At 42.8% G+C, this 19,554-nt stretch overlaps 1 long non-coding RNA gene across 1 annotated transcript in view; it reads left to right on the top strand.

Annotated features, from left to right (window-relative positions):
• The window catches only part of LOC142064049 (uncharacterized), a 77,514-nt gene extending 58,369 nt beyond the window's left edge, over positions 1-19,145 (top strand). Inside the window, exons 4-5 of the long non-coding RNA XR_012662966.1 lie at positions 16,205-16,409; positions 17,878-19,145. This is a non-coding gene — a long non-coding RNA (uncharacterized LOC142064049). The remainder of the gene's footprint in view (positions 1-16,204; positions 16,410-17,877) is intronic.
• Positions 19,146-19,554: the final 409 nt, after the last annotated feature.

Here is a 19,554-nt window from a genome sequence, read left to right as displayed (position 1 = left end):
CTTTGTGAACCAAGTCCCCCATCTGGATATACGTCCAGCAAAAGACGTTTTGCTCCCCCATTGCATTGACTCCCTGCAGTCTTCTGTTGTTTTCAGGTTTGTTCCTATAAATTTCTCATTATCACTATATTTCTTGTTGTCACATGAATTCCCTCTTCCTTCATCTTTCCATCAGGTGAGGACAAATTGAAGTCTTATGCAACAGCCCTCTCCAGATTTCAGTCTGTATCAATGGAGAGATGCCCACAGAACCATCTTATCTGTCCTCTGTAATAGATAGCGAGTACCTGAGCCTTACTAAATTTAAAATCATTCAGTTCTGGATTTGTAATTTCTGATTTAAAGTTAGAAGTGTGCCATTTGAGCAAACATCCAAGCTAGCATCTACAAGTTATCAAAAACTACTGGAAAAAATAATTGCATTCACCCTTTCTAACTGAAGTTACAAATCCCACACCAGCATTCATGAGGAAATTCAGATCACAGCAGTTTGAGTTCTGCAGCAGATATATCAAATTTTAGAAAGTCTTTAGATAGGTTAGTCTGTGTTTAATCAAACTTTTCTAGTTAATTCATCAATATAAGCCTCATTTCTTCCTCACCATGACCTTCTTTTACAGGAAAAAACACCAAGTTTCGACAAATAATCTTGCAACAGAAGGATCTGAATAGGGTCGAAAATGGGTCCTACCTGATGTTCAGTTGAGGCCTTTTAAGGCATACACTGGGTAAGGTCAAGGGAAAATAAACAAGAGTTGCCAGTATCCTTACAGGAAAGCCTACACTTCTGTGCACGACAGAATGTGTCCTGATTTGAAGCTCAAAACACTACAAAGCCCACCATGAAATCCATGTATTCAGCAAATGGTAAAAACCACTAGGAGACAACTTTTGTAGCATTTTCCCCTTCCAAATCCGACCACAGCAATCCCTGCTTTCATTTTTAGAGGAACTGTAGATGTCTCCCCATTACTCATACCCAGCGGAGGCAAGCCTACCAAGAATGATTTGGCAAGCACTAAAGATCCATCACAACACAGATCGCTGCAGTCACCAACCCCCATGAATAGAATATTTTTTTTTTAAATAAGTTTTTTTCCAGTGTGCAGAGTTTAAGAGAAAAAGAGGATGAATCTGGAAAGAGGATGTATAAGGAGAGACACTCATCTGTGTTGGGTCTTGCACTGCATACGTAGGTGAGCAGACAGATATCAGTTTCTGTTCACACGGAGCATCAGCTCAGGACATTGTGAGACTGTGGTATTTTGGTTTTGTTCGCTTTTTAAAACAAGAAGGAAAGACTGAGGTAGAAAATCTAAAACATAACTGGAACCGATTTAGACTGTCATCCACGATGCAGGACAGTCTACTGAGCACTAACTACTCGGTTTACGTCCATCATGTTCCTTTTCACCCACTTCAACTTGCTGGTCTGCCTCAGCAAAGGCACGAAACTTGGAGATCTGGTTCTGAAAGCCATTGCCTTTTGAACCCTCCCCCATTTTCTCACCCTTTGCAGAAGATCTATTTAGATAGCCCATATTAAAAGCGTGCAAGCTTTCATTGCTGCCTACGATTCCAAGCTGTCTGAATCAAGGCTTCAGGGCCAATTCTCATCTTGTTTCTTCCTTCTTTATATTCTTGCAACACAGCCGAGCCTTGGGGACTCGGACTCACGCTGGTGTGAGCGTAGACTCAGGGTCCACAAATCTGGATTTTAGGAACAGGTCTATGTGAGATTCAAACTCTGTCACTGTGAAAACCTGCCCTGCCACTTACCAGACCTCAATTTCTTTCAGCTCTTCAGTCATAGACCTCATCCCCATCATAAAAACAGACTGAGGAGAGCTCTGTGAAGCTGATTGCAAGAGCTGCCACTGTGAGAGCTTCCTTCAGTAGACAGGATTAGAGTGTCCTGAAAACGTCAATCAGATATCAAAGATACATGAAGATCGAAAAATAAAACGTACAATTTATAAAAATAAGTCTTTGGGAGACACGCTCAAAGTACCCTGAAAAATTTAAGAGAAATATGTCACCACAACAAATACATACTCTAGTGTCCAACTTTAATTCTTCACTGCTAAAACTCCCAGGCGCTGCAGCCAATACAGTAAATAACAACTAAATCCTCACTGGTATCCCAGCTTCCATTCACCACGACTAAGCCTCTCCTACAGCTGATGCACTTCAGCCGATACGAGCTCACATACCTCCTGCTAACCGGGCGCCCTACACGTCAAAGACAAGACACGGCTATCAGGACCGTCACAATCAAGACCACGCTGCTGCCGCTCCGGCAAGAGGAGCGGCACCAGCCCCCGGCTCAGCCACCCTGGGAGCGCCTGCCTCTTGAGTTTTCTGTTGTTTGGGTTTTAATTCACTTTACTAAGATTGCTTTTCATTCACTTAGTGACAGGTAGCTATTTGTTTGCAGGGTTCCATTTGACATTTATTGTTAGTGTAAAACACTAATAATAATAATTAGTGCCTTTTTAGAGTTGTCTGAGGTTTTAGCGCTGGTGCATTGTTAATATAAAACATCCCAATGCTTTGCTGTATATAGGATAGTATGATAGTATTTAAATATAACAAAGGGGCTCATTATACTGAGACCAGATTGCAGTATCTTTGAGCCTCCTGTTAGCAAGCCAAGATTTAACATCCTCTAAACTTGACTGCAATGCTAATACTTTCTGGAAAGGGGAAAAAAACCCAAAACAAATGCTAGACAGACACATACCATTTTTATTCACTCAGAGTTTAAGAGCTAAAGTAAGTTTAAAGAAAAGAGGATGGGAATAAGTGAGGATAATTGAATCCCACAATTACTTTGAGAACCTCGAGACACACCAAACATGCCTGTGCGGGCACATCTGCACGTACAGGCATGGATCATTCAAAACCACTTCCTAGTTACCCCACTTCTGTCTCAGATAATCATTTTCATAACCTGACCAATGAGGCTATGGACAGTACTTTCAGAGCATCTCATTAAAATTTATTTGCAGTACCATTGTGGATTCATGCTAAGCATATTATAGTAGACATTCCTTGGCTGGTTGCTCTTCACCAAGCCACCTAATCACCGCAGTTTTCTGTTTGCTATGTTATACCAATAGGCTGCACCGGTTTTCTACTTTAGGGGCTGCATTTTATTCTAGAGGGAGCAAATTGAGGAAAACTTCCCATACAGAGATGACTAGATGTAACTTTCAATATCAGGAATCACTTAAAGCTTAAGAAACTAAGATACACTGTTTTGAATTACCTGACATTCCGAGAGATGCTTTATGGACAGTGAAAATAGGACTAAAAGAATAAGCCAGGTGTTTGCCAATCACAACTAGCTTGTTCTCCGTTTTTTCTCCTGTAGTTCACCTCTAATCATAGTTGAAAGTTTGAGTCAGTTCTCATTTCTGCTGGGGAAATTCAGGGATGATCTCATCTTTGCAGAACTCTGGTTTTGGACAGGTCTTATTCCAGGGAAGATTCAGAAGTCAGATCTGTGCCAGCTGACATTGCACAAGTGAAGCCCAATTTACAACTGAGGAAGAGCTCACCCTTTATCTTCTAATGAGGTCAGATCACAAGGGGAGGAGAGAAATAAGAAAACCTTGTTTGGAAGGTCAAAAGAATAGGTAAAGAAGGCAGAGTTGAGATTTAAGTAGCTCAACTCAAAAAAAAAAAAAAAAAAAAAAGCCCTGCACAACTATTAATTTCAAAAACAAACATGAAGAGCTGAGGGAAGTTGCAAGGTGTGCTCCAGGAACTCCTGCCATAATTACATGAGCAGAAAGACTGAATAATGGGAAGGAAAGAAAGCAGAAATGCTCAGTTATTCCTTTATTTTCCTTTCTTTCGAGAGCTAACTCATTCTAACTCAAATAAACGGCATTTATTATGACAAACAGAGTCTACTGAGTCTAGACAAGGTATGTCAGATTCAGCTGTGCTATATAGCTTAAGGTATATACATTTATACTACGTAGGGTAAGGAGACATATGAAACAAGAGCTTCAATATGAGTACTGCTAGATCTTTTAGGATTTCTGCTTGAAAATATGTTTGTGCGAAGTACTTGTCGCTGGACTGTCTTGACAGCCACAGGGTTAACGGCTCCCCTTTCCCAGCTGTCCTTTCTTGAGGCCATTGGGCAACACTGACTCCCCAGGTATCAAATTTATTCATTTAAGGAGTTCTATATCCAGCTGACATTCTAAGCACTTACTGTATTTAATTTCAGTCCCTCCAATAATGGCATTCAATAAGCCTTTTTAAAAGAAATTCCACTTTGTGCCAACTACAGCCTCCGAGCCAACAGCTTTTCTTTGGTTCGTGCTCTGCCCAATCCGTTCAAGCAAGCAGTAGCTTAAGGAGGGAGTGAGGGGTGGGGTTTTTTGGTTGGTGTTCTGCCTCTTTGGATGGAGCGGCAACAACTGCTGAAATAATTCTGATATCGCACGTTTATTTTCCACCATATTTGGCATATAAAAGTATATATAAAAAAAAGTCCAATACTCTCCAAAGCTTGAAGGATGCATGAGAATACAAAGCGCATTGCCTGTCTTGCAAACTGCAGCAGCTGTTGGCGTTGCTTGGAATTCTTAGAAAGGATCACAACTGGTACTATTAAAATATATTCTGGAGGAAAAAGCATGAATTATCACAACTTGTCAGTAAAAATAAAAGGTTAGGCTAAATTGGGGCCTTTTTTTTAATTTTATTTTGGTTTTGGTTTGGGTTTTTTTTGTTTTTAAACCACTCCATTTCAAATCTCTTACTTAAAACTTACGTTAAGTTTAAAGTGAAAAGGGAAAAACAGTAAAGCCTATATGGAATATTTGACTAAGAAACCAACTTGGTTTTATTTCTGAAGAATGGGGAGATGGATCTTTTATCTTAATTCTGCTGTGTAAATGCTTGGAAAAACGTTAAAGCTGACTAGGCTCTTCATTTTGGCCTAACAGGGTTGGGATGAAGCTTGGTTTTCCATGGTTCGAAACAGCAACACAAATGAGACCTCAGCAGAAAGACATTCAAATCTGCTATTGACAAGAATGGAAGCAAAGTCTTAGAAATAAAAGATAAAGCCAAAATCTGCTGAAATCTGTTTTGATTCTGTGACCCAGATACCAACAGAGAAATAACAAACATTTGCCGTGTGTTACACTTGGCTTTCTCTTGCAGAGCTGAGCCTCAAATGACCCTGGAACATCCATTTTCGGGATTATAAACTTTCTCAGGAAGCATCAAAAGTCAAGAAGTTCCCACTGATGGGCTCATCTTTAAAAGCAGAGCTTTACCAAGGGTGACAATTCTTGTTTGCAGATGTGCAACTTCCATAATTGTGTCTCTTCTAGAAAGGACACCTAAGAAGTTAATATCATTAAAAGTTCCAAGGATAAATATTTCACTGAGATAAGTTAATTTCAACATCAATGATATTTTACTTTTTAGAATTATTGTATATATTAGAAAAGGCTTTGGACAAAATGAAGAGTACTTTTCAAAGGAGTCTCTCCCATTCAGATGCTTTCTTTTCCCTATAGGGTCTAAAACTTTTGCCTAAATTCAGAAAATTCTGCAAATATCCAAACTGAGTTCTCTGCCCAGAAATTGGAGAGTTCCATCAAAAGTTTTTCCTTCTCTAAACTAAAAGCCTTTCCCTCTTGAAGCTAGCACATTTTTGCATCTTAGCTTCTTACAGCATAATAAAATAACAATCCATCTGATGAGGTTTGTATCCCCAGCCCTATCTGACTTCACCTGATGGTGGGTGGGCTGGCCATCTGTTCAGGGGAAAAAAAAAATCCTGTGCTTTACTTAAGATTCCTCCCTTTCCCCCAGCCTCTTTCTCCCATTCAAGCTACAAAAAATTGTTTCCTCAGTCTCCTGTCTGACCCATAAGCAGTTTCCACCATCCCGCACTCCTGATGTAACGCGAGAGGACGTGATTGATGCAGCCTGACCTGACATGTCATGACGCTGCTTGTCACATGTGGAATTCAGGAAGAAAAATAAAATAAGCAACCTTGACGTGCTTGTAGTAACTGATGATTTCTCCTTTCCTCGTTATCCCTAAATTACTGAGGCATCTACTACAAACGGTGTTGCTAGTAAGAAAGCAAGCCACCCGCTCTTGAGACAACAACAGTTGGACTACGATGCCAAAGTCTTGACACAGGAATTTTCTTCCCCAAGAAAAATTTTGGCAGAGCAAAGACTGAAGGCTTAAACTGCAGATTCACCACTACCTAACGTGTAGTGGGTTGCACATTTCATCTCTCCTGTAAATTAGAGAATGAAAATAGCTTGTCACGCCTCTTGAGACCAGTAGGTACCTTCAACAAAGTGCTAAGAGCTGAGCCAGTGCTATTCACTAACTCTACATTTCCTTTAAGCGGATGCTGGACTCTTTTCCTTGAGTGTCTATTTTAAAAGGCAAGAAAAAAGAAGGGAGAGTCAAGATTATGCATAGCTTCCCTGCAGTTCTAATGTGCTTTGTATTACAAGGCAGCAGAGACTGACATTACCAATGTATACTTTATGGCTATTCTGCTTCCAAAAATGCTATTTTTATACATAAAAAGTGATAAAGGTCCTACAGCACCTCACAGGCAGCTTTAATAGTCATTACAGACTTATTTTCCCAGAACATATTTTCCTTGAGACTTCATTTCAAGTATACGACTCCAAGAAGAGCCTACAGAAACATCCTAGTTTTTCAGAAAAAGCCCAGCACGACCGCTCTGCTTCTCACTGCAGTCGCAAGAGGCTTCCGCAACGTCAAGTTGCGGAAGCGGCATCAGATCAAGAGCAAGACAGAGCAATCGGATCCCAGGTTATTTCACACTCGAGCCAGCATACGTGAGAGAAGGTAGAGGTTAGTTGGTATGTGGATAAAAACGACTTGCAATAACTTCAGCTGGTGGCATTTTCAACTAGAAGGATATTCCTCAAACAGCGAAGTTGTCAGCAAACACTTCATAACGCCCAGTCTTCAGGTATTTCCGACAACCTCCAGAAACAGAGAAGCACCCCTAAGTTTTAACTGATTCTGGGCAAATCCCTAACCTGCTTCCTGGAAACTTCAGCGTCCTTGCCAAAGCGATCCGGCAACCATCCTCTTTGGGCACCTTCTTTCTCCTCTAGGGTCTCCCAGCATTACAGGAGACAGGGGAAGTGAGTTCCCGACGAAACCCTTCTGTCCAGGGCTCTCAAAATTTCCTTAATCTTTTTAAAGTTGATATTCCCATTACAATCCACTTAAAACATTTCTCTGTCCCCACAGAGGTAGTTGCATTCTTTCTTCCTAAAAATGACAGCCAGAAACAGTTTTATTCACTTGGGACTCATGCAAGAAAAAAACATGAGATTTGCCTCAGAACTACTTAGTCTGCGGAGGAAAAAAAAGCCGCAATTTAATGGAGGTTAAAGTCCTGCAACTGTGAAATGACACAGTGGGAGGGTCCAGCATCAACGGGCTTCAGGCTGGCACTAGTCTGAAGTGGCAGCTTTTACTTCAAGAGCTAAACTAGATTAATTATTGCTCAAGATTTGGTATATTGCTGGGGCTTGCTCAATAGTCCAGCAAAAAATAGGATCAACTGATAAGCGAGTGAAAAGCTCCCTGGAAGTATAAACAAGCAAGGGCAAACTTGACCTATATTTTAGTAACCACATCCCTCTCTGACCAGCTAATATTTCAATCATCAATTACCAATGCTTGCCTCCAATGCAGCAGCTGTTGACTTTGAAGACTGGAGGCGATACCTTTAAATAATGCAGCTCCATTGTAATAAATCAAACTGCACCAAAGTCAACCCCGGAAGGGTCTAATCCAAGTATATTTGACTTTAAGATCAAAACAATATGAGTAAAATTTCCTGAGAGCGAGTCTAACGGCTTATCTTTACCAGACAATGTTATCACAGTCAAATATGCACACAGAGACCCAAGGTAGCTACGGCGCTCACGAGCAGCCGGGGGCTGCAGCTCAGGGTTGTGCCAGCTGACTCGCTCGGTTCTTTGCAGTGCGTTAGGACACCGTAGCATCTTGCACTGTACGCCAACCTACAAAGAACGCATGATTCATGCAGTCATCATCCGCGTCGCAGAAGCGCTTCTGATGCGGACTAAGACACGATTGCATATTTGGGGTGGGCAAGCCAGATTCAGTGTTTGCTTTGCTCCGAGCTGAATTTCCTCTAAAAACAAAGAGCCATGTAAAATAACAGCAAATCCAAACATTAACAACCTAGAGACTTTTCAAAGTTCTCCTTCAAGCTGAAGTTAAGAGTGAATTCAAACTGACCAGATACTCGTTTGTTTTGCCTCCCAGGTTGCTGAAACAAAGTTGTGACGAAACGTCCACCGATACAAAGCCATATAATTTCTGTTTCATTTTCACCCCTAACCTTAGATCATTCTATAAAAACAGCCAGCAAAGGACAAATAAAAGCTTCCCGTTCATCATGAAGCCTGATAATATAACATTTTACAGACAAAGTACTTAAACTTGAAAATAAATCCTGCAATTTTAACATTGTATATGGTGGCCATTCCCCAGCTAAGTGCAAAACAAGGCTGTAGGGCCACAAATCCTAACGGTATGCCACCAACTCCAAGAACAAAATTTGCCTCTGGCTGCTGTAGAAACAGAGTCTGCACCGGTATCCAACACAGAAGTGGGTCTAAAGCAGAGCTGGGAGCTCAACACATGGGTGTGCTCACCAGGCTGGGCACGAAGGGCAGAATTCAGGCCTATGTAGACGTTCAGATCTTGGACCAGTATCTCGCAAGCACACACGTGCTGCGCTTATATCTAGCCTAGAGCGTTACCTAGGGCGAGACACCGGCATAAACATCTGTCTAGTAACCAACTCCTTCCAGTCATGCACCAGCTTGAGTTTAAGCGGGAGGAGCCCAGTGCACAGCGAGTTACAGCAGCTGAAGTGCTCTTACGGTGAACGCTCACCAGGGTAAATCAGTCCAGAATTAGCCACACACCGTCCTAATATCTGCACCTTCTTTAGGTGTAAGAAATTCAACAATTCTCCCAGCCCCACACCCCACAAAGCCTTTGAAACAGTAACAAAAAGCTGTCTCTATTAACTGCCACTGGTTTATTTAATCTAGCATTTTTAAACTTGCTAAAATTGCCTTTTCTGCCCCCAGTAATTTCTGGTACGTATACTGCCATATGGGAGGAGAGAGTTTAAAAAAAATAAAAAACCAAGCCACCTTGGAGCAGGAAGGTGCCTTGCCCCCCACCCTTTTAAGTGCCACAGCTTTCCAAAGAGAAGCTTTTATACCTTATGTAGTAACTGTTAGCAGTTTGTGACATTTCTAGTCTGTCCGGGGTGTAACTAGTACATGACAGGTCAAGTCTGTCACCTTCATAAAAGCAAAGAACATCTACACTGGCACACTACACTGTGGAGTCCCTCTGAGAATTACCAATGTCATCCCGAATATCATCAGCACTATTTATCTTCTCTTCATCTCTGCCATTTGTAGGAGCTTCCAAAAAAAATTCAGATTATTTTTACATGAAGATAGCTTTCTCCTCACTCTTGTGAAGTGAATGCCATAAACCAAAGCTTGAATCCATGAGATTTAATTTGTCCTTGTGGCAAGTATAATTAACGTACAGCTCTCTTTGGGGAATACCTGGAAAATTAAGGTTATTGTTGTCACTACTATTAATTAATTATCATCAGATGCTCGCTCTTAAAAAAATGATCAGTCTTTAGATTTTGATGCTCCCTATTATACTCATTAAGTAAATGGTGAAATAAAGATGAATGAATTGCAAGCAGATGAATTAGTGATTAGCCAAGAATATTTTAGATTGAATTCTGTAACCAGCAGGTTTCACGTCAGAAGCAAACGCTCGCACACCAGGTTCTACTCTGGGTAAGCGTTCACATGGAACTAGTGCTCTGATTAGGAAACTTTCCTCTATTCAGAGGGAGAGGGAGATAAATCAGGTGTGAGGAGAGGAAGTTAAATCATTCTCATGTAGCTGGTCAAGGATGTAGAAAGGAAGCCCTACTAACTATGGGCCCATCCCATCCCCTCAGATGGCATTATCCTAAACAAGAAATGACATAGAAAGCAATGGATCATTTCTGCAAGGGAGATGGGTGATATTAATAATGGGCCAAGTTTAGGGTGAAGCAAAGCATCAGAGTCCTCCAGGGAAGCAGTTATGCCTCTCTGATTTCCAGGCCAGAGCCAACGTTTGCACAGCACGCACCGCATGGGAGATGCCCCTCCTGATGTGTCGGATGTTTTGCCAACTGTATTTACTTCTTTCTCCTGTCTCAACCCCAGCATATTCCTTGTTCTGGCAGGTGCAGAAACATGGGCTCCATAGCCAGATGGGCAGCCCCTAGGAGTTCTCCCATGTCAGCAATTTGCCAGAGGTTTCTCTTGTGCCCCTTGACCCGTTACAAAGCTACCAGCTCCAAAGAAGCCCCACTCTCCAGCCTCAGAGCTCGCTCAGCAAACAGAAAAAGAGGACTGACGTGGAGGAGAGCTTCCCTTTATTTAATAAAGGGGCAGAAGAAAAGGGATATTTAGAGCTACCCTAAAGGATCAAGTTCCCCAAATCCCTAGCTTCTAGTATAATTTAAAACAGAAGTTGAATGTTACAGAAACGCCAATCAGTTACTCAAGCGCATTTGCTGTGCGGTAATATAGAGCTGGCCTTTGCTGTGTATAATGTCAAGACATGCTATTTTCGGGAGCAATATCCCCCTCTGCCAATCTCCAAGCAAGGCACTGCCACGCGCCTCTGGCATGATCCAGCACGCTCAGATTTTCCCCAAGAATGTATCTGTTGCAGGTGGGGGAAGCTAATGGGATCTTCCTTCTTTCCACGTTTCTATTAGAGAGGGTCCTGCCTCAAACGAGGCTGAAGCCTCACCTGTGCATTATCCTTATCTCTCAGAGGCGCAGGCCCTGTGCCTGCCGTCACCGCCTACAGCCGCGCAGACCTCGGAGCCAGGTCTGCGGTAGCCCTGCAGCGCCCTGCAGAAGCCGTCTCCCTCAAACACAACCCCTGCTCAGGTGCTTGCTAACAAAACACCGTTCTGCATGTGCCAGACGGCATCCAAAGCCAACTCTACTTGCTGTTTTATCACCTACTTATCACTTCAAAAAAATCCTGAGTTAGGCTCTTAAATAGCAAAGAAATTTAAAGGCATACGTTATCTAGTTTTTTATGATTTAGTATGACTGTGCAGCACGCTCCCTGCATGGCACCGGCACGCCCTATGGATTTATCCTCCTGGTACAAGTTCATACTCTAAAGCAACAGAGTACCACCCAGCGCCAGAGCTTCCAAGGGGCCAAATATGACAACAGATGAATGTTTAAAGTATCAATTATCGAATGCATTTGTTATGTAGCCACAGCAACCTGCTATTTACAACGTATTATGCATCAGATCCACTTAGGCAGCGATTTCCAGGGGAAACACAGTTACAGACTCATGCTTGCTGCCCAACCTGCACGAGAAGGGCTGGCTGCCCTGTCACCGGGATCTTCAAAAGTGCTCTGGAAAGGCCTAACTCTGTTCCCCAACTTTAATGGAAAAGACCACCAATATTTAGTGCTTCTGAAAGTCTTGTGTATTTTATCAGCAGTTCACTCTCTGGGTTCAACTTTCCGCCCCTTTATTGACACCCCAAGAACTGTCGGCACAGAGCAATGGTCTGCAGAATTACATCCTTTGTTACTTATTCAACTAGATAATTTAAAATACATTGCTAACATGCAACAGTATTACTTGTATTTAAAAGCTAATACACGTTTTTCCCTCTAACCCCAGTTTTACCTTGTAAAAAGCAAGCCATGGCACGTGGGCTAGCAATCAAAGTAGCAAAGGGGAAATCAGAAAATGAGGTTTGTGTCCCTCATTCTGCTGTAAAAGTGTTGTTTTGTTACTGCGAGTGAGATTGTGCCCTGAGACTGGTTTGTGAGGTTGCACTTCCACCATAAATTTTCTGGTGGCAGCGGTGGCTTAAGCACCCTTCCATTAACAGCTTGTTCTGCTTCCAGATCACCTTCACCCCCAATGTAGCCCGGCTACCGACGTGGCTGCAGGGCAAACGAGTTCAGGAAACTTAAAACAACCTTTTTATTCCCCCCCCCCCCCCCCCTTTTTGGCCAGGTTTTTGAGCCAGGTCACCTCCTAGGTCCGCTTCACTCTGTGGCTACCAGATACGACAGTGGGTACAGTGGCAGGGACAGTTTAGCAAGTTAAGATACAAGCAAAGGTTGCAGCAAAACTATAAGCATGGTTTAAACTGGTTTAATCCCTTCAGAGCAGCGTTGCCTCGAAGTGTCATGCATCCTACCATCACAGGTGGCCCAACTGCCCTGAGCACCCTATTCCGAAAGTACTCTTCAGGGAAGACTCAAGGAAACCAGCAGTCCTAGCTGAACATCCTTCTTTTAAGTCCTTTAAATCAACCTTTTATACTAGTATTCATACCTTTAAAAGAGCAGTGCAGAGTAGCGCTAAATCTTGATTCCCTTTTCTCTCATTGTTAGCTCAATGGGCTGTTAGCTAAAACACACAAAAGAAAGGAAGACTGGCTGACTTGAGACCAGCTGAAGAGGCTTTGCTTACACTGCCTGCATTTCTTTGTTTATCTGACTGTATTGTTTTGCTTCAATAGTTATATTTAGAGCATTCATAAAAAGGACGAAATAGTGGGGTTTTTTTTCCCAAGATGCTGTGGCTACGGCTAAGTTCTACCGAGCACGCAGGAGCTCTGCAAACAAAGAACGGAGCGACAAGGAAAACAGCTCGACAGAAGCTAGGGACTCCTGCCCCAGCCCAAAGGCGGAGGAGCGGCCTTGGTGGATGTGGAGCGCGTAAGGGCGAGCGTGACGAAGGGGCACTGCAAGACGCGGCTGTCGAGTCTCTGTTCCCCGACAGATTTATTTTAATGCTCATCTGTGTATGTTTACTCAATTTGAGGGCATTTCTGCATGGAAGTGGATATACAAACAAGGGGCTATAAGAGGATAATTATTATTATTTTGCATTTGCACTTCACAAACATTACTGAATTAATTCTCCCAACGTTCTGCCGTAACAGGGAAGTGGAGTAAATCAGTCAGGACACAGGCACAGAGTTCAGTGATAAACCCAAGGCACGTCTGCAAGAGTCGGGGAATAAAACCTTACATTTCCTTACTCACATCATCAATACCAACACTCTCCCCCCATCACACGTGTAAGAGTTGAAAAAGGAGAGGCACATTTTTAGTAACTTTATTTTCACTGAAGTTTCATTGTTGTAGCTGGTGGACATGCAAACAGGCTGAGCTGTAACCTCAAAGCACCCAGCAGACATGCAGGCACAGGGATTCAGCCCTGACTCAACGAGGAGGGCTTACAAATTGGAATAGCAGCTAGCCGTTGTGGTTTGAGTCCTTTTCACCCTCACCACCACATCTCACATTGGCACCCCCCCACTCCCCCCACAAAGGGGCTGGGCTCAAAGTAGGATATTTGAGTGAAAGACACAATTTTTGTTCCGCTTCTTCCATAAGCGGCACCACAGAAGGTTGTAATGCTTTTTGCAAGTGTTTAAATTTTTACCATGGTATTTATTAACCTATCCTAATGTTGACTTATGCTTCAATAAGGTGTCCAAAGAAGTTGAGCAGTATACAATTGTTATAAAGAGAATGGTACATTATTGCTGATCTCAATTTGCATCAGAGAACAATCAAAGGACTTTTATGGAAGTCATTACTACAGGCACACAGCGAGTGCCGAGTCTGAAGTTAAAGCTCTGCAGCAGTGGCAGAACTACCACTTTCATTTGTCACCTCAATAGAAGACATTAAAAAATATATAGGTAATGAAACTTAAGCATAACAGGTTAATAATTAAGATAGCACAGATTTCTCAACGCTGGAACAAGAACAAAAAGGCAGTACAAAGCATCTGTGCCATGACAACATAGCAAGCAGGGATTCTATAAAACCACAGGTTGGACAAAGGTATGAATTCAAGGGTGGGGGTTTATTCTTCTTCAGGATATTTCAATATTTCTGCAGCTTTCAGAGATGAGGTTTGTGACAGGTTTATCATTTCCAGCTACTTCAGCCCCATCCCATCTTTCCCTCCTCCCCTTCCAAAACGCACACGCACGCTTCTGCCAGAGCTGACCATCACGTGCCAAAGCCTGCCTGTCTCTTTAGCCTCTCAAGTTGGATGCTGAAGAGGTGAGGCTGGCTTTCAGAAAAGGTCAGCCAGCGCTAAAGGAGGAGACGGCCCCAGAGGTAGCTTGAAGCACTCGAAATGATAGAATAACGCTTTTGAATTGGCAAAGGGGCAGAGAGAAATGCACACAGGAGGAAGCGGAGGAGTCAAGGCAGCAGGAGACGAGAGCGGGGGAATGGGAAGAAGGGTAACACGGAGAGGGAGATGCCAAGTATAAATAGAGGGGCACAGCATGAGATAAGCAATTTTAATAGCAGAGAGGGTCCAAATGAAAACAAAGCTGTAATTAGAACAGTAGTATAATGAGTAACAACCTCAGCCCCATGCTTCCACACCTTTACTTTTTAAAGGGTTTATAGCACATTCCAAAGCCACCAAATAAAATCCCTTAGATCGCATCCAAGTACAGCGGGAGGGGGACAAAGCAGGACTAATTTCCTCCTTCAGAGGGGGAGCTGAGAACAAAAGCCTGGGAAGGAAGCTTTTTGCCCACGCAGGTTCCGCAGCCTCACCGACACCGTGCTTCCGACAGTCTGTCACCCTCTGTCCTCTCCCAAAGGAAGCTGTTTACCCCTGTGTTTTCCTACCAAACGTGGCGACACGGTGGCAAGTGCATTAAAGAATAAGACAACCTGTCATCTCTTTAGAGGGTCTTAAAGACCGTTCTGTTTTAGTCTACCTCCAGATGTGAATGTTTCTGCCTTTCATTTTTCTCCCGTTGCAATGTGCTAGCGAGGTTTCTCTCTGGCAGATGCCAGAACCAGAGACATGGTAAGAGTCCTGCTAACAGCTCAGCATGTGCTTCTGCACTAGCCTCTCTCTGCCAGGTTATCTGGAACACAAGGTAGCGAGAGTCCCTGCTTAGGAGAGGGGACCAGAATCTGCCTTGACAAGTGTTTTGCATGCAGTTAAATAGACAAATGTATTCTGCTGCCAGCCTCTTGCAGGAATTTGACTTGACGCCTGTCACCAAACAGCTTCTTCTGCACTAGAAGAATTACAAAACACTCATACCCTATAATGATCAAAAAGAGAGCCCCCATGCCCACATTAGGTTTCAGAGATGCAATCCACACTCCCTTGCAAGCAAATAACACCTAAGCCTACACAGAATTAGGGTACACGTTTCTGAAGGGTAAAACAGATACAAAACAAGCCCCTGTACTATATAAAGGTCCATCCCCTCCTGTAGCCTGTTTGCAGCTAGGACAATCTACCTCCACAAGACACGGGACCACGTGCGCGTACAGTGCAAGCCTCTTCTCAGCTCTGCTCGTTTGTGATTGACCTCTCGTGGGGAGCATTAGAATACCTGTTACTGTGCCTGATCAGAAACACTCATTTTAGAAGAGCTTGAAAGTAACAGTGGCATTCATTTGTTGTAAATACAAGCTCTGAAGAGACAAAATAAGTCTTTTCCTTATTTCGCCGTCTGTTTCACTTAATTTTCACTATGCCTTTTTTCAGAGCGTACGGTACACCCAAACCTTAGAATCACAAATAAAGACATCAATGGTAAAAAAACAGCTTTCAGTCTCAGCTAGAGATTGTGCCTCTTCAGTTATCGACACTAAACACTGCAATTAAAGACATAAAAAAAAAAAAAAGACACTAACAACTTACGTGACAAGAGCTAACATAGCCTATTTTTTATGGATTTGTATCGTGTAGTCAGTTGAAACACAAGAGGCCGCAAGACCCACCTGAAGCTACTCCTGCTGCTGGAGCACCCGTGAAGGATTCCCCAGTTTCCTTACACCCAATGAGTTTATACAACCACCTGTCCTCCAACCATGATCTCTTCCCCCTCAATTCGGCTACCCATTTTCACCCAAATTACAGAAGTCCCATTATCCCTCATAGCATCAGCACTAACAGGTTTTTGTCGATATCTGCTTAAATTTATTACCCACCAGTACTATTATTGCAATTGGTTTATTTTCATAGGAAATCAAACAAAAGGACACACTTAAATATATCTTCCCTTCCCTTTCCCACCTGCTCGATCACCACTGCAATGCAAACAGATTGTCCAAAGAGGCTGCAAAATCTCCATCCACTGAGATGATAAAGATCCAGTTGAGCTTCCTGAACAAACTGATCTGACTTCAAAGCTGGATCTAACTTCAAAGCTAGTGCCTCCTTTGAGAAGGTAGGTTGTACCAGACGAGCTCCAAAGTACCGTCTAATCTAAGCTTGCTGTGCACCTGGTAGTATCAACAGTTCTGAGCACTTCTGATAAGCTTCCTACAATACTTAGACACCTAAATTGAGTCGTCTATTAAAACTTACTAATAAGCAGTACAGCAGAGTCTGGAAGGAGGTCAGGAAGGATATTGGGAGTACTCCCCTCCCCATATCACAGCAGCCGTTCCATGGCCGATGAACATTGCATGTCAGGTTATTCACTACCTAGAGCTTCCGTGCTCAATGTTCAGCAGCCCCCCAGCCCATGAGCACAGCCCATTGCGGTACCTTTGCAGGACTTTGGGAAGGTACCAGCTGCAGCACCGTGTAAACCAAAAGTCAACAGCCGCTAGCTAGAACACCAGGCTCTTCCATGGCTCACTCATTCTTTGACTTCTCAAAGGATAGAAAGACAACAAACAGTCTGGGCCTCAACAACTCATCTCATAGGCTTCCAAAAATGGTAACAACTTTGTCACTTCTGGCTATGACTGAATTTAAGTTAGCAGTTCTGCCAGCCCTCCGAGCCATCCAGCCCTTCAGGCCTTTCGTTTTTTAGGCTATGGTTAGATTAGCCCATCCATTATAAATATGACACAGAAGTACCCACAAGCATTACAGAGTTTTCAGCATTTCAGCTAAAAACCCCATTTTGGAAGGATTTACAGCTTGGCTGCAAGAGTGGCGTCTGGCTGAAACGTGGCATACGAAGTCTCGCCATAAAAGCCCAGCCGTTTAATAATAAATCAATTTGGCTATTTTTAAATTAGAAGGCTGAGAAATACAAATGAAGTTTACCATTTGCTGACACATCTTTGATCTCAGAAGGAATGCGAATTCCACAGGCCAACTCTTCAGGTGATGTAAATCAGCGTAACTACGCCGGCATCAGTGGAGCTCCAGTGATTTACATGCTACAAATCTGCCCCTGTATTTATTAATGGGATATCTGTAGTTAGCTTTCAGGTCAAATCTTAGCTGTTGATGTAACTTACTGGGATCAATGGGGAGTTGCACATACAAATGGGGAAGACGACTTGGGTTTCTTTCTTCCCACTCCTGATTATTTAATTTTTAATTAAAACAAAATTGCAGAGAACAAGCCTAATCATAGAGAACCCAGAGTATTTAAGGCAGTGCATACCTTGGTTGAAACCATAACGAGATTTACAAGGCAGACGTAGGACATGCATCGATTGCTACTTTTTAATCTTTATAGACTGATCCATACGGCAATCTGTGCTATTGTTGATCCATATTTACACCACAAACTTATATTTTAGTAATTTCATAGGGAGGCTATGCTGAAACTTAAAAAAAAAAAATCTCTGGAAAACAGAGAGGCCAAAGATTTGGCATTACACACAGGACACGCTCTTCCTTCCTCCTCTCTCCCGCACCCTCTCCTGTCTATTGCTTGCTTTGTGTTGCAGAAGGGGCCGAACGTCTCTGCCTCAGCTTCTTCAAATCATGCGTGTGCACAGCGACAGCTACTGAAGAGACCAGCTCGTATCAGGGGAGCAAGTAAGGCAAGGCACTAAAGCCAAAAGCCAGGACACCCAAGCTCAACTTGAGACTGCCCCAATTTCCTCTGCCACACAGGGCAAGTTCTGTCACCTTTTGGCACCATTTCCACCCCCTCCCCCTGCCATAAAGCCAAATGGGACTAATGATATTTACTGAACTGTGTGTGGAGCTGGCATTTATGTATGACATATGCTAAACATACCATCTATTTGCACGTTTATGATGGTGCGCGCCATCACAAATGCAAGGTGGAACTGCCTTTACAAACGCCTCGCTTTGCGAACATTTCTGAAAACCTGAGTATCGTTGGGTTATTGACCAGATCTTTTTAAAAGTAGTATCTGGCATTTAGCGACGCTGTGAACACACACATTTCCCAACACTCAGCACACGCAGTGCCTGTCTGTTATGGCGTATGCAGAAAGCATGGTAGCATTAATCGACGTAATGCCCAAGATAGAAATGTTTGCTTGCTTCACTCAGTACATTTCTTCATTTGCTGAATAATTCAGCTTCTACACAGGCTCAGCTGACCTTTGCTTGATAAAGTCATATTTCTAAGCATTTGCTTGCATTTGGTGTTTTTAATCAGGTTCAAGTCCACTCACCACACATCAGAGCTGAGAATAATGATGCAGATACGTGTTTTAGCCAAATGATGTTCCTTATAGCGCACACACTTCCCCCAAATCACTGAGTTGTTAACTAAAGTGTAAGAGAATTTATGATGCTAAATAAAACCAGGAAAAAAAAAAAAAGATGTTTTAATAAGATGAAAATCCAAATGTTAAAATAATGAGCCATCTGTATGGGTGGCCCTCTCCTGAGAGATGCCAAGAGCTTTACCATCTGTGAAACATTTACCAGCTGTTTCCTTCCTTTTTCGTGAGAACATAAGAAATCCTTGCAGTTGGTGTTTCTAACTGACACATCCTAGCGAAGGAAACAGGTTTGCTCAACGTCAGGGACCTCTCATGAAAGCTAGCCTGGCTGGAATTAACCTGATAATATTTTGGTGAGCACCACTGTTCCCTATTTCAAAAAGGTCTTTCCAAACAACGGTCCAGCAGGCCAGAGAGTGCTCTGGAAGATGGAAGAGGCAGAAAACAGCCCCCGAACCACCAACCGGCTTCAGGAAAAAGAAAATATATTGAATATTTGATCTGAACGTTTCTTTACCATTTCGCATTTTTCAAACTGCGATCTCTTGCAGGAATTCAGGATAAGCTTGTAACCCATATGAAGCTCAAAGGCACCTGCAATAAATAAGTATAATCCAAGGATAGAACCGGACCTTGCTTTCTCTCCTCTGATCATTATTTCTCATGCCTGCAATCAGCACATCCCTGCAGCTTTTGACCCGACACGTACCGTACCTCAGTGCACGCGAGTTACCCGGGGTCCTAGGATCAGGCAATCGTGCTCTGAAAGACTTTAGTTTGTGGTACACACAGATCAAAAGCTACAAAATACAGGCAAATTTAATCCCTGAAAGGATATATTGACTTGTATTTATTTGTATCCTGACGCGCTGTAGCCCTAATTGCACAACATTTAATTATTTCCTTAGCATTCTCCTATTT

This window comes from Phalacrocorax aristotelis, chromosome 13 (genome assembly GCF_949628215.1).
Source record: "Phalacrocorax aristotelis chromosome 13, bGulAri2.1, whole genome shotgun sequence".
NCBI classification, from domain to species: Eukaryota; Metazoa; Chordata; class Aves; order Suliformes; family Phalacrocoracidae; genus Phalacrocorax; species Phalacrocorax aristotelis.
Note: the sequence above shows the minus strand (reverse complement) of the source record. Positions and strands in the feature narration are given on the sequence as shown.